The following is a 13,417-nucleotide window of genomic DNA, read 5'->3' as shown; positions in this document are numbered from 1 at the left end:
TGGGGCTATCTACAAGTTCTCCCCACTTCCCTCTATCGGGATAACTTACGTAGTTTTATGTATGGGGATGTTACCAGTTTTGTCACGAATAGTGATTTTTGGGATTGTTAGGGGATCTTAAATACGGTTTTCTTGTATCACTTATCTTTGCTATCGGTCTATCAGTTCCAGAGATACGCAATAAGAAAGTAAAAATATTATTTTACATATAGGTACCAACCGAATAGTTATTTTTCAGTATAGTTAGGTGGTTCAATAAAATGAGCTTGATTGTGAATTCCTTTATTCTTTATCAAACAGCATTTATTAAGTACACAATTAAATATTTAATAACCAACTTATGACATTTTAAAATTAAATATTTGTGCGTTCCGGAGGACATCCATTAAGTATGATTCATTGCTTCATTTAAGAACAGAACATATTTATGTCGCCCATGTGTCCTAAATATGTCATCACTAAGCATTGGAGCTTTTGGGAGGTAGATTACATAATGTTCCCTATATTTTTCAATAAAGAAATAAATAAATAGTTGAGGTAATTTTAAGTTTAGCGTCATCGTCCTGCCCTCATCCCAATTTTATTTGGTGTCGGCGCAGCATATTTTCTCCTTCCATACTCTTCTATCTGCCGTCATCTCACAAGTACCATTCTTTCTTACCATTTCTACTTTTACAAAATCCATCCATCGTTTCTTTGGTCTTCCTCTTCCACTATATCCAATTTTAAGTTTATATCAGTACAAAATTTTAAAATATGAACTTGAAGAAATTTGAGCGCTCGCAAGGCAGATACAGCATTGCGCTCATACTTATATTGTCCGTATCAAACAAAAGTTTGGTCACGCTTAATGCCTTTACGACTGTCGGGGGTGACATAAAGAAAATGAAAAACATTTTGTATTATTCTTGTAGCGTTGTTACCCGCGTAACTTCAGCTACCCTCCTAGGTACGTCGCACACTCGCGGTATACACCTGCGTTTGTCGACAAAATAATGGATTTAGAACTCGATTATATTGGGTGGTTTCGTATAGTCACATTTATTCGGTAAAAATTAACAACAATCAATTGCTAAACATTTCGTTGTCATATATAGATGGATGGAATAATATTTGATAACCGCTTAACCGCTGCCCATGTTCAAACAGTCAGTTCTTATATTAATAAAAAGTCTTGTATGGTAAGGTATATTCATCATTGCACCCATTTTTATTTTTTTAATACAGTGCACAGGTAAGACCAAAGTTATAGACATTATAACGAAGACTTAAAGTAGGTAAAAATACCCGCTATGGTCAGTTTTACTTTTATCTATTATGTGCTGGTCATTCTACAAACCACTCTAGCACAAAATACATAGGTACAGAAGTCAATCTACATATAAAGCGCGTTCGAGTCACGCAGACATAGGCGTCTATGTGTGCGTGTTCACAGACGCGCTGTCTCAAAACAACTCAAAACAGTGCGAGCGGGGCTGCCGTTTTCTTGAGATACGCGCGTCACACACAAGGTAGATAAATGTGCACGCGTTTTGATACCTACCTAACTGTAATTTGACTGTAATATTTTTAATTTTAATAACAAAAGAAAAAGTAATAATGGAGTAACAAAAAAAGTCGTATTATATGTAATTGTTCAGTGGACGGTTGTTTTAATACAACAATAAACAGTGAACTGTCGTTTTTTAGCCTGCCGTATTACCTATAGTATGGACCTACTTATTTTCTCATATTTCGATGGTTCTTTTAATAAACGCAGTAGGTAGGTACAGTTAGGTGGGTAGGTAAGCGCCCTGGCGGCCTCTGGCCTAATGCCGTAATAAGTTTTGCTAGTGTCGGCCCAGGCGAACCGCCCAACCTACCCTCAAAGATTATTAAGAGTAGTAGGAGTTGATAATTCATGGCGAGAGTATGTTGTAAGGTAGACGAAATAAAACTCGCAAATCAAGGTTTCTGTAGGTAGAAGCAAGCTTAGATCAGGGACTGTACCAACCCATTACATACAAAAATATTTTTTTCGCAAGTAAAGAGTAATAAGTACCTATAAGTATATGTATGAATAACAAAATTATAAATTGCGGTTTCTGAAAAAGTTCGGTATCTCGTTCAAACGAATTTCCGTTGAAAGTGTTTATTAACCTCATGTATGCCACATTAAATATTTTATTATTATTGGTTTATATTTCATTTTTCCTGTTTTATTCTCAACAATAAATCAAATAATTAGATACGAGTACCACTACCACGTTAGTTTTATGCGCATAAAAAGTTGACGACCCTAGCGCGACCGCCGAGTTTAGGCATGAAAAGTGAAGTACATACATTAGATTGACTTCTGTACCTATGTATTTTGTGACTCTAGTATCTGAATGCGCATAAATTATATTAAAAAAAAAATCGTATATTTTAAAATAAATCGTGAAGTGTTAGCGAGCCTTAGCTCTTCCCTCCGTATCCAACAGTTTTTGCTTAGACAAATATCCACAGAAACTAGTTACGTGTCCCGACTTGTTTATGTCGACTTTTTAATATTTATTGCTCAATACTTATCTAAAAGTTGTAAGGTATGTAGAATTCTTGATTAATTAACTTTGTTTTTGAAGATGTCTAGTTAGCATATTGTTAGAACTATTACAAATTGTGTTGAAATAAATATAACTTGAAACAATTCTAGGTTATTTGTAGGTACTGGAAATCAAATATTATAGACACTTAAATAAATAAAGTTCACACAAATTCAGAATAAGAAAGTTAGCAAAACAAAATCATTTAAAATTTACATCACATTCATACCTGAAAAACATAAAACATATTAAAATAAAACCACACAGAAACCCGGTACAAACAAGTGCGTCATTGAGCTATCAAGAAAACACAAAACGCTACAAATACAAATACAATGTAAATCAGTTACGAACGAAGCGGAAAAGCTCCGCTGCTGAATAAAATTCCTTCAGTGTTAGTATAATTTCGTAACATAGCCGGGACGAGCTATAAACTTGTCAACTCCAACTATTTCTGGGCTGTTTGTTTTGTTTTTGACAAATCGTGTGCCGACGCCATCTTGGTTGCATAGCTGACGGGATACCGCCTTCGAATTAGATTTTCAGGGACTTCTGAATATCTAATTATCTAACTAAGAAGTGGTAACTAATTGTAATTATGATGGATCAATTTGTCGGTCTTTTTTCAGGAATTGTAATAAATAAGTGCTAGGAACTGACGTCAAGAGACAAGACGTTGATTTTATGTGATGACGTATGGAACTTAATTACAATTTATTTAATTGAAAACGACGAAATTAATGAATTGATTTCCTTTATCTTGTTAATTTGCATTACTTTAACGATCATGAGACACATTAATGTAATCAAAAGGAAGAAATAAAATAAACTAACGCAAAAACTTAACCGTAATAATTCGAGAAAAATAGTGCCGAAATATATTAAATTCAACTCACTCAAACTGTCGAAAAACATTAAAATTTATATGCACTTACTCACAGGAACTCGATAACTCTCCAATGATATATAGACGGTGTTCATAATGAAAGGGAGACATTTATAATGTAATATTTACCCAAAAATACTGGTGATAAATTAAAAAGTGTGGGCTGAATTGCGAAATGGAATAACATCAGAACCTTCATTCATATAGATTTGATAACGGAACCACAGAAATAGCTTCAAAGGAATGCTAAAAATATTTGTGTTGTAAAATATAGCATTTTGTTTCTTTAACGAGTGATATATTTTTGTGAATTTATATAACAAGCAGGAAGATTTGTTAATAAATTGTTTGATGGTGGTTTTGATGATGACAGTGATGACAGTTTGGTGAATACATAGATTAGTGTTGAAACACATACTAGGTACGTCTGATTTGCTTCTAATTGCCTACTACGCTCCAGAGGTGGAGGTTGTCTTGATTTTAAACATTTTTTTTTTCAATTTCTGATTAATAGTTTCCAAGAAATATTCAACGGCTAAGCACAGTACCCTAGACCGCAAAATTAAGTAGACATCATTAGTCAAATACTCTATAAGACATAAATAATACCTCCAAAACTAACTAGGTTTTACCAAGTATAAAACATAATTCATAAATATTATATATCGCGGTCACATAACTCAGCTCGCGTCCCGGGTTCGCTCGTAATTCGTCGTGTGTGGCTCGCGACTCTTCTCCGTAGCGCCTTACAAAATATCGCTTTAGAACCCGATAGGTGACAAACAAAAATGAAGTCTATTTTCCAAGAAAATGGGTGCTGAATTCAATAGAGAAAATTGGTACTTAAGACTGTTTAGGAGGTGAAGAAAACTAAAACCTTAGACAAGAGATCTATGATAAACGTGATTTCGGTAACGAGCACCGTCACTCTTGATGAATGGTCATGATTCTTATTTTTCCGAGTAAAAGGAAGAAAAAACGAAAGTGTGAAGGGAGGGCCTCACTAAATAATATTGTGAAAAATAGTTTATTGTTAGATCTCGTGATTAGATGTAATAAAGGACGGACGGGATGTAATCTTTTCGAGGGAAAATTGTTTTCATCCATTGCCCGTTTGTTGTGGAAGAAGGATTATAATTTGCCGATGTTCCAGCAGAGGGCGCTATAATTCATTTTTATGGTAAACATACATATATGTTTATGCACTTATATGGATGGATTCACGCTGGTCGACAGATTAACGTTTAATTGAGAGTGACACAATCGAATTCTGACAGTATTTTCTAAACATATTTAGTTAGAAGCAAGTTAACAAATGGTTCACAGTAGAACCCGTAAATCTTGAACGAAAACTTCTGAAATAAATCACCGGGACGGATATGCTTACAAATTGAAGTTAACTATGATAAATACTTTAGTTGATGTAGACAGAATACAAACTCAATACAAGTTTTCCTATTATTTCCACAAATATATGATACATTTTCCATGACCGTCTTAAAATAAACCAGTTTTTATAATACTGATAGTTGAAGTTTATTTCGAACCGAAACAAATTATACGATTTGGCACCATGACTGACACCCGATTACCCTTTGCTCACCTCACGAATATAAAAGAAGTATTGCTTTATTTATTACAACAAAAGGACGAGTTTAACATCCACATAGGTACTTAATAAACGTCAGATACTCTACAAAGACGTTCCGTAAAGTGGCGAGGTTTTATTACAAATCATACGGTGATTTATAGTGTGTGTCGTCGACCACTAAGCACTCACAACTGAAATATGGAGTTTCAATACCATGGGCTTGCACTTAAATAATTTTATTGAAGGTGGAAACAACCTATAAAAAAATATTTGGTTTTATCAAGTGTGACCTTTGGCAGGTCTTCAGCATAGAAGACCAACAAATATTTTTTTTGTTAAATATTCATTTTTTTCGTTCTGTTCACCAGAATTTGCAAGTACTAAAGACGGTTCGTGTGTTCCATGGGATTTTCATTGACATATATTCCACCTTCTCCAAGCCAAGCTTCTCGCCTACTTACCACATCTCACACTCTCTCCATAACAAAAGCAGCTCATAGCCAATACACCAGCACTGCACCGTCTCCGCGATGTTGCCAACTCGATATCATCTTATTTCCTTGGCATCGACGCTGGCGACGGCAACTTGATTTATTCCCTGCTACCAACCTACAAAACTTTACGGATTAAATAGTTTTTTCTCGTTACAATATTTGCCAACTTTTCGTTTTTTTTTCTCAAATTTTTGGTCGCGTCTTTAATTTACATCGTGCGTAGGTTGTCTGCTTGTTTGCTTATTTATTTTGGTTTTAAATATTTCGTTCTCCAATGTTCTGTTAATGTATTGTGCGATTATGTCTACGTACTTAGGCGCGGAAACACAATAAAATCATTGTTTTTGTCACAATACATAAAATGCGCGTGAATGTTGACGAATTCATCAGGTGCATTTTGTAAACAAAATATAATAAAATTAGTAAATAATTAATACAAGTATCAATAATACCGTAACTACAGCGACACCTAAAATAGCCATTGCTTGCAACCCTCAAATGCCCGACCTAATGGTGGCACATAACAAACTGTTACAGAAATAAATAGCAAGAAAAAAGAAAGATTAGTCTGAGCACGTCGACCGCATTAGCTGTGCCCAAAAATAAAATTAATATAAATATCGTGTAGTGTGAAAGTTCACGCGGCGACAAACGATTGCGCATACGCCTACTAACGGTCGCCTTTTAAAAACTTCCGTATAATTGGCCGTGTCTTGAGAGAAGAAAATTTATGTGAAAGCCCTACAGGTTAGAATACCGTTGATGTTTTGAATAATGAATTTTAATCCCAAAGCCTTGTAACGCACTGACCGTATTTAGAAATTTGAATAAACATTGGTTTTGTATCGAACCGTTAAAAGTCTAAAATAAAAATCGTGTATATCAAATTATACGGATGTTGCCACATCTTGCTTGATGATTTAATTAAAAGAAATTATTAAATCAGAGCCACAATTTAATTTAATTTAAACTGGATACACAAGCAAACGGTTGAAGTAACTTTTTGGTCGTTTTTTTTTTCACGCGGTCGTGTCATGTTTTGTGAAATTTACGCCCAGCTTAAAGCGTCCAAAATTTTAGCTTGTGCCGTCCAAAATCCTGATAAATGTCCCGGGCGGGGGGCGGATCGCTGCGGGAAAAAAATACAGTACCCCTTTTTTATATTAATATTGCTTGCGAGGCAAATTGTGTTTAGAATCTAATATCATTTACATGTGAGTTTTTTTTTTAAATACATTTTTAATATTCAATTATAACTAGGCAGAAACGGCAAATGCGCACTTAAAATCAACAAGATTTCGTCTTACACCTTCTTCTATCTTTCAACAAATCTTGATCATTTTTGGCAACCATACCTACGAAACTGTAAGGATTTTCTAACAATAGACGATACAGTATCGTACATGGACGATACCCGTCACGAAGGGCCCGCACACGTCGGGTGGGGATGAGGATAAATTGATGGCCACTCGGCGCAGGTACGCGGAGTGGGGTGACCACCTTTCAAAATGGAACCCCGATACATTTTTGAATTCGAATATAATTGGTTGTTATATTTTTTGGTTTGTCTACCTCTATTACTGTATCTAGTTTGAAATGAGCGAATTACTTTAATTTGGTGTTGAGTGGATTCGAAATAAAATAAATCATTCAAAAAGTAGAAAAAAAAAACAAATGGCGTTATAATACTATTTATGTTTGGTCTAAAACTGTTCCACCAATAGAAAGAAGCATAATGTTATAACTTTTCTTGTATTCACTCTTGTAAAATGGCTTGCGGTTACATTTTTTAAACCCTTTGTTAAAACCCTTTGTAATCCTTATAGAATTTACATACAAATGTAAAGTATTTTCACATTAATCTTATATGCGTTAACGAATGTAATAAAATCCTTACAGGCTGGGGTGGAATCTGAGACAATTTGCCAGTCTCGCCCCTTCGTAAGCCCACCTATGCGTCTTTCTTATTGCCGCCTAAATCTTGAATATACAACTAAGATTAATCCCGTTGAAAGAAAGGGTGATGCAACCCTTTAGAGGGATGTTTGGCTTAAAAAAGTCAAAGGATTTAGCACCGTAAAAAATAATATTCGCCCACCGGATCATACATCCTATCGATTGAATATGGCATATCTAGGCACAGCTACGTCTATGCGTAGACATATAATAAATAGTCATATATAAATACCACTGTTCCTTAGTAGGATTAAAATACGGACAGTTTTTAATTCCCTCGAAAAGAAAACATCTGTATCCAAGCCATATAATGACAGCCAGATTAGTAAGAATTCTTCAAAAATGCGTACAACAACTAAACAGTAGTTCTAAATTGTCGTTAAACCAATGTAAACGTTGTCCTCACGCGTGAAATTTCATTTCGTGCCTGTTATTGAGGTTTAATTACTTTTTTTATAGCCGTGAGAAATACCTAGGTCGACTTAATAACGGCTTCTAGGTGATAATTGCTTGGTTAATTACCAAACCAGATACGAGTGTGTTCGTTTGTTTTTAAGGTGTTGACTTTATAAAGCGTTTCTATTCAAATGGCGGTTCATTAAATTTGATTGATGTTTTATGGTTAGTTAATTGAGCTACTGAATTGGTTAAGTGTTAATGTGTGTTTTACTTCGGGGGTCTGTAGTTTTTCTATATGTTTTCTTAATTTTTGAAGGAGCATCAATTTTGTTCCTAATTATTTTTGGCAAGAAATATACTGAGCAATACTTACTGCAGATTGTTGTGTTGTACACGCACGTATTTCAGCGGTCGATATTCATTATTTCCACGGTAGAATACTCGCAACCCTTATCAAGAGAAGACGCCCGTTTTTTCTCGGTTTTCCCAAATAATTTATTTAGCGGGCCGCCGTCAATTTATCTCTGTGGGAGCTAATTTCGCGTCGGCCCGGTGGTGGCTGGCGCATGCTGTAATTCAACAAATTGCGCGTCCTATTGGATTTATGGGCTCTCGCACTTGACGGAGCGCCCGACGCCCTTCTCCCATTGTTCTTGATGCTGTGTGCATACTGGTCAACATCTCAAAATAGAATAGAAATCGTGTTAGTCGCATTTCGGGTCGTCGCCCGTGGCGGCATCTCGGACATTCGTTTTAGTTTTGTGACGACTTAGGTTATGTCTGGAAGTTACGTAACGATTCGCAATAAAAACATGTGCTCATTTGGTATTAGTATTTATTTTGAACATGGCATTGCTTATCAAGACAGCGTATTTTTTGGATAACTCGTGTATATTTCTTTGGTTCCTTTGTTGTAATTCTCCCAGTCTGTTTCCACCCTTATCTCTTCTGCAGTAGTAACACATAATCGTATCAATTATTCGGTTCGCGTCCCTCTTCTTTATTACTTTCCTTGACCGGGATGGTAGGTGAACCTTTTTGTACTACTTTGACTTTTTGTTACAATTCCCCGGAGATACGTAGGTGTATTCTTGTTTACAGCGATAAATTACGTTTATACTGATCGTGTGTTTGATCAAATGTTTGCCCTACATTCGGGAACATGATAGCAATTTGTTTTAGTCTCACTATCGTACCTATAAATAAATCATTTTATAACATAAATATTCAAAAGATTACCATTTACACTGTGCTTTGAATTTTTAAAAATAAGTTGGCCTGAAATAATATTTAATTAAAATCCTTAAAAAATATATAAAATAAAATATCGTTGATGTAAAGCAAGGCGAGCTGAACGTTTCTGTTATGTGTTTCTTTCTGCTGACTGCGGATCGCCAGACGTCCTCCCTCTCGCGCTGCCTCGCGAATGGGCCACATCAGCAGCACTGGAAATGTATAGAGCTGTTGTTACTATTAATAAGATTAAATTGCTAAAAAATAACATCATTTGTTTAGTCAAATAAGGTCGAAAAAAAATAACTATAGATATCAATAGTAAATAAGTCAGATAAGATCTTAGAGCCTATATCATGGCTCATATAAAAACTAATGATCATTTTGTCTCATTCTGCCACTAAAACGCGGAAGGGGTAGGTATCCCTTACTATAGTTTTTGGCAAAAATATGTTGCTGTGATAAGATTGTTTTAGCTTTTTGATTTTATCCAAATCTATTTCGGAATAGTAGAATTTTTCTATTAACCATATCTATTATTCCATTAATCTTGTATGAATCACCCAATATGTCTTTATTTAAAACTGCATTTTAAAGATGTACTAACATAATTTTATTTATTTTACTCTGACCCATCGTTTCATATAAATATGAATAACAATAAATCCAATAAAGTGACTTTCATAACATTACGCCGACAGTTATTTAAATAACACACTTAAACTACAACTGTCACACACGCAACCGCTCTGAGCATATCCACCGTCTTTGTAAATCAGCATATGCAAAGTGGTATAGCAATAAATCTAGCTGCTCTTGCTCGTTCTCGCATCATGTTACATCTTAATTTCAGAGCCGGCTCGACGGAGCCTGGCTGCCAGAGATACAGCCTTTTATCAAATACGCATTACGCTAGAAATTAACTTTAACTGAAAAAAAAATTCGCCGTTCCGTGAGCGTAAGCGATAAATAATGAAAAGCTGTTAGAATGCTGAGTTTGTTTTAACATGCCCATGGGGCTCGCGCGAAATTATTTGCATTTTAAGTCTGCCCTTGTTTATGAGAACGTATTCCGATCTGATGAAATATCGTCGTGCGCTTTAGATTTTAAATTGTTACCGACTAGTGCCAAGCGTATAAATACAAAATACTGCTGAAAATCGTCACATTTATCTCCTCAGCAATATACTGAAATTATGCTTCCAATTATCCTAAACAAACAGCGACGAAAACGAATTTTTCACACATTGTTTAGCTAACCCCGCTTAAATTATTTATCTCGAAAACGAAGCTATTTGCATTTTTAATTTTTTATGATTGGCGTTTTAATTAATTTCGCTTTTCCTTTTGTTTCAGGTGGTCGTCGCGTGTAAAGCGTTGTCGATGCTTTGGTAGGTCTTAGGGCCGGTGCTAGATGTAAGTTAGCGCGCTCCATACATACGCAGCTGTAGTGATGTACGCAACGCTATTGTCATATTGTCCCGCACGCCCCGACGCGGTTTGACATCGCGAGATCAAGATATCAAAATCGATTGTCGAATAAATTTTTACGCAAGCCCACACGAACGCTTAGGCAATCGACTGCCAGAGATTTATTGTCAAAATTTCCCGTTAGTAACGCTTACCGAGCACACTCCGCGTATCACTATTTCACAAATAAAAGAACCAGTCGCGATATCATCGTCGACTATAAATTATATGAAGCTCGGATGAAAAATACGCAATTCGGTCTTCGCTTATTTATCGCTTAGCTTGACTTACATATGAATACATTATGTTAATAAGGCTATATTAAATAGTCACATCGATTAATATTAATCGATTGGCAGCGGTATGTTGCGTAAGTGTTGCGGAGTGAGCCGTGAGCTCGCAGTATATTCTAGATAGAACCATTAGAAAGCGAACAGTTATTGTCCAGGCGACATGGCGTTAGTTGTGAGGCTGTCGCTATCTGTCGGGGTGATCTGCTATCATGTTCCATCGGGACGGTGGCTGCTCCACGCTAGGAATAGGTCGAGTTCCCGCGTACTGTTCCGTGATATATTGTTCCGCATCTCCCTGTATAAATCTTGAACGCCTGCTGAGGTACACGGGACACGGCCGCCGCGCCGCAACTCCGAGCTTCAAATGGAATTGTGTTTTTATTTATCGTGCGAATCGTGCCCCACTATCGCTCACTTGAAATCGCACTTTATCTGCCAAAACGCGGTGTCGAACCGAGGTGGCTTTTACAGCTCTTTATAGTTACTATTTTTGTTTATATTATTGCGATGCTGTTCTTACGATTAGGTACATACGCTGTATGGATTTATTTCTGATGGAGCGCTTGCCAATAGTTCGTATCAAGATTAATTCATTTCTTTTTAAATTGTTTGGTAGCGAGCTGAAATTGAAAATGCACTAGGGGTGTGAAATACGTCCACTGCGACTACGGGAATATCATCTTTTTCATATTACTAGTTGGTAGGTTTCATAGATGTGATGTGGAGTTTGTAATACTCAATGTTTTGACCATAAACAACGTTATACGAATATCGAATTTGATCTTACTACGTATCAAATTCGTTCTCATTAATCATCGTAGTCCTATGTCGCAGTGCATGTGTCGAAACAAATTATTGTAATGTAAATATTAAGACTTAGATTACGTACTTGTAACCGAAATCTGATGTACAACGTCTGTATACGTCTTGAAACGCATAATAGTGATACATTTACAGACTTACTTACAAACCTTGTATTTTACTGGCGCGACGCATGCGCCATTTGTATACTTACCATAATTTTTATGTATATTTGTGAGATATTTGACTAAATTGAAGACGAACTTTCGTGCCTACCAAGTTTTTCTATTAATGTATTATGTATTTAAACATTTTGGTCCATTGCGTCTCACCAGAAATCCTATACGTAAATACAAAAGCTTTAGTATGAAAAAAAATATTCCATTTATTAGTCGATAGCTTAACTTATTCTTAGAAAAATAGATTACCTATAGTCACTTAAAAATGACATGAATCAAAACTAGTTGTGCCCAGTATACGAATAGCTAATTAAATTTAAGTAATAGATAATGTAATTTATTTTAAGATACAGTAGTGGTAATATTTTTGGATTCCTATAAACATATACGTAATTTTTCTTCTGTATAACTTAGTGACGACACGAGTGATCGTGTGACTAAAATTTGACCAAGATTCTTTCGGCACATTTATTTTTAATTAACGCCCTTCAAAGTGCCAAATTCATTTTTTTTATTAATCATCGATTCATCTAATTACCTCTTTAAAGTTCCTTTTTAACGTAATAATGATTTTATTGTGTTAATTTAAACAACGATTGTATTATCGACGACTTCGCACTACTTACCTGAAAGAATCTTGATTCAAGTTTTATTAATAAACTTTTGTTACATATTGTAAATATTAAATACTTATTTATAAAGCTTCTTAATGAGAAATAGATGACAAACTTGTTGTATACTATCCCACGGAATTCGAAATTCGTACACTTGTTTTAATATTTCACAGATATTTTGCGGCATTTTGAAAATGATAAGTTTACAGTTGATCGAAATCGTTAATTTATTTTAATTCGAAACGTGCTCATGAATGTTATACGTAAATTTTGTCCTTTTACGAAGCATTTGTCATACGTAAATAGGTAGGCCCAATTTTATTGTAATGTAAAATAATTATCATATAGAAATAAAATGAAGAGAAATACTTAAAACTTGAGGGAATCTAGCGTAGAGAATGATTTAAATGTTTGTGTTTCATGATTGTAACTGTGTGAAAAGTTGTGTAATATTATATTACCTATCATTACCTATTATTATGAACGGAACGATATTATAATTTTTTGTACACTATCGGCTATAGTGCGAGATGGATCTGCATTAAATAAAATTCTGTTACTGTACAAGTTGATTTTATTTTTATCACATTTTACCTTAATCTATAATTAAATCGGAATTTTGGGCATAAGTTAATGACTGAGACTTATGAAACAGAAAGAATCACTGTTCAGCCAGTTCGTTGTTTCGTAATATAATCATTAATCACACTGAACTGAAAACTTTCCATATCACTTGTAGTTCTTGGCTTTGCTCATACCATTTTCATCGAACAGCCTATCCAAAGAAAAATTTTCTCAAAATTTTCTCTCCAGCAACTTAGTAACGGACCCTTCAGTATCTCCGAAACTGAATATGAATAATGACAGTTAAAATTCCTTGCTGGTCACTAACCAAACGAGTAACATCTGGTTATTAGCCAATGAAGATGATTTATTA

General features: G+C 35.0%; 1 protein-coding gene across 1 annotated transcript in view; it reads left to right on the top strand.

The window, feature by feature from the left end:
* The window catches only part of LOC110379698 (homeotic protein ultrabithorax), a 125,215-nt gene extending 112,174 nt beyond the window's left edge, over positions 1-13,041 (top strand). Inside the window, exon 3 of the mRNA XM_021339463.3 lies at positions 10,480-13,041. The gene's annotated coding sequence lies outside the window, so the exon portion shown is untranslated. The remainder of the gene's footprint in view (positions 1-10,479) is intronic.
* The last annotated feature ends 376 nt before the right edge of the window (positions 13,042-13,417 follow it).

Source organism: Helicoverpa armigera, chromosome 14, assembly GCF_030705265.1.
Source record: "Helicoverpa armigera isolate CAAS_96S chromosome 14, ASM3070526v1, whole genome shotgun sequence".
NCBI classification, from domain to species: domain Eukaryota; kingdom Metazoa; phylum Arthropoda; class Insecta; order Lepidoptera; family Noctuidae; genus Helicoverpa; species Helicoverpa armigera.
This window is presented reverse-complemented; position numbering and strand designations above follow the sequence as displayed.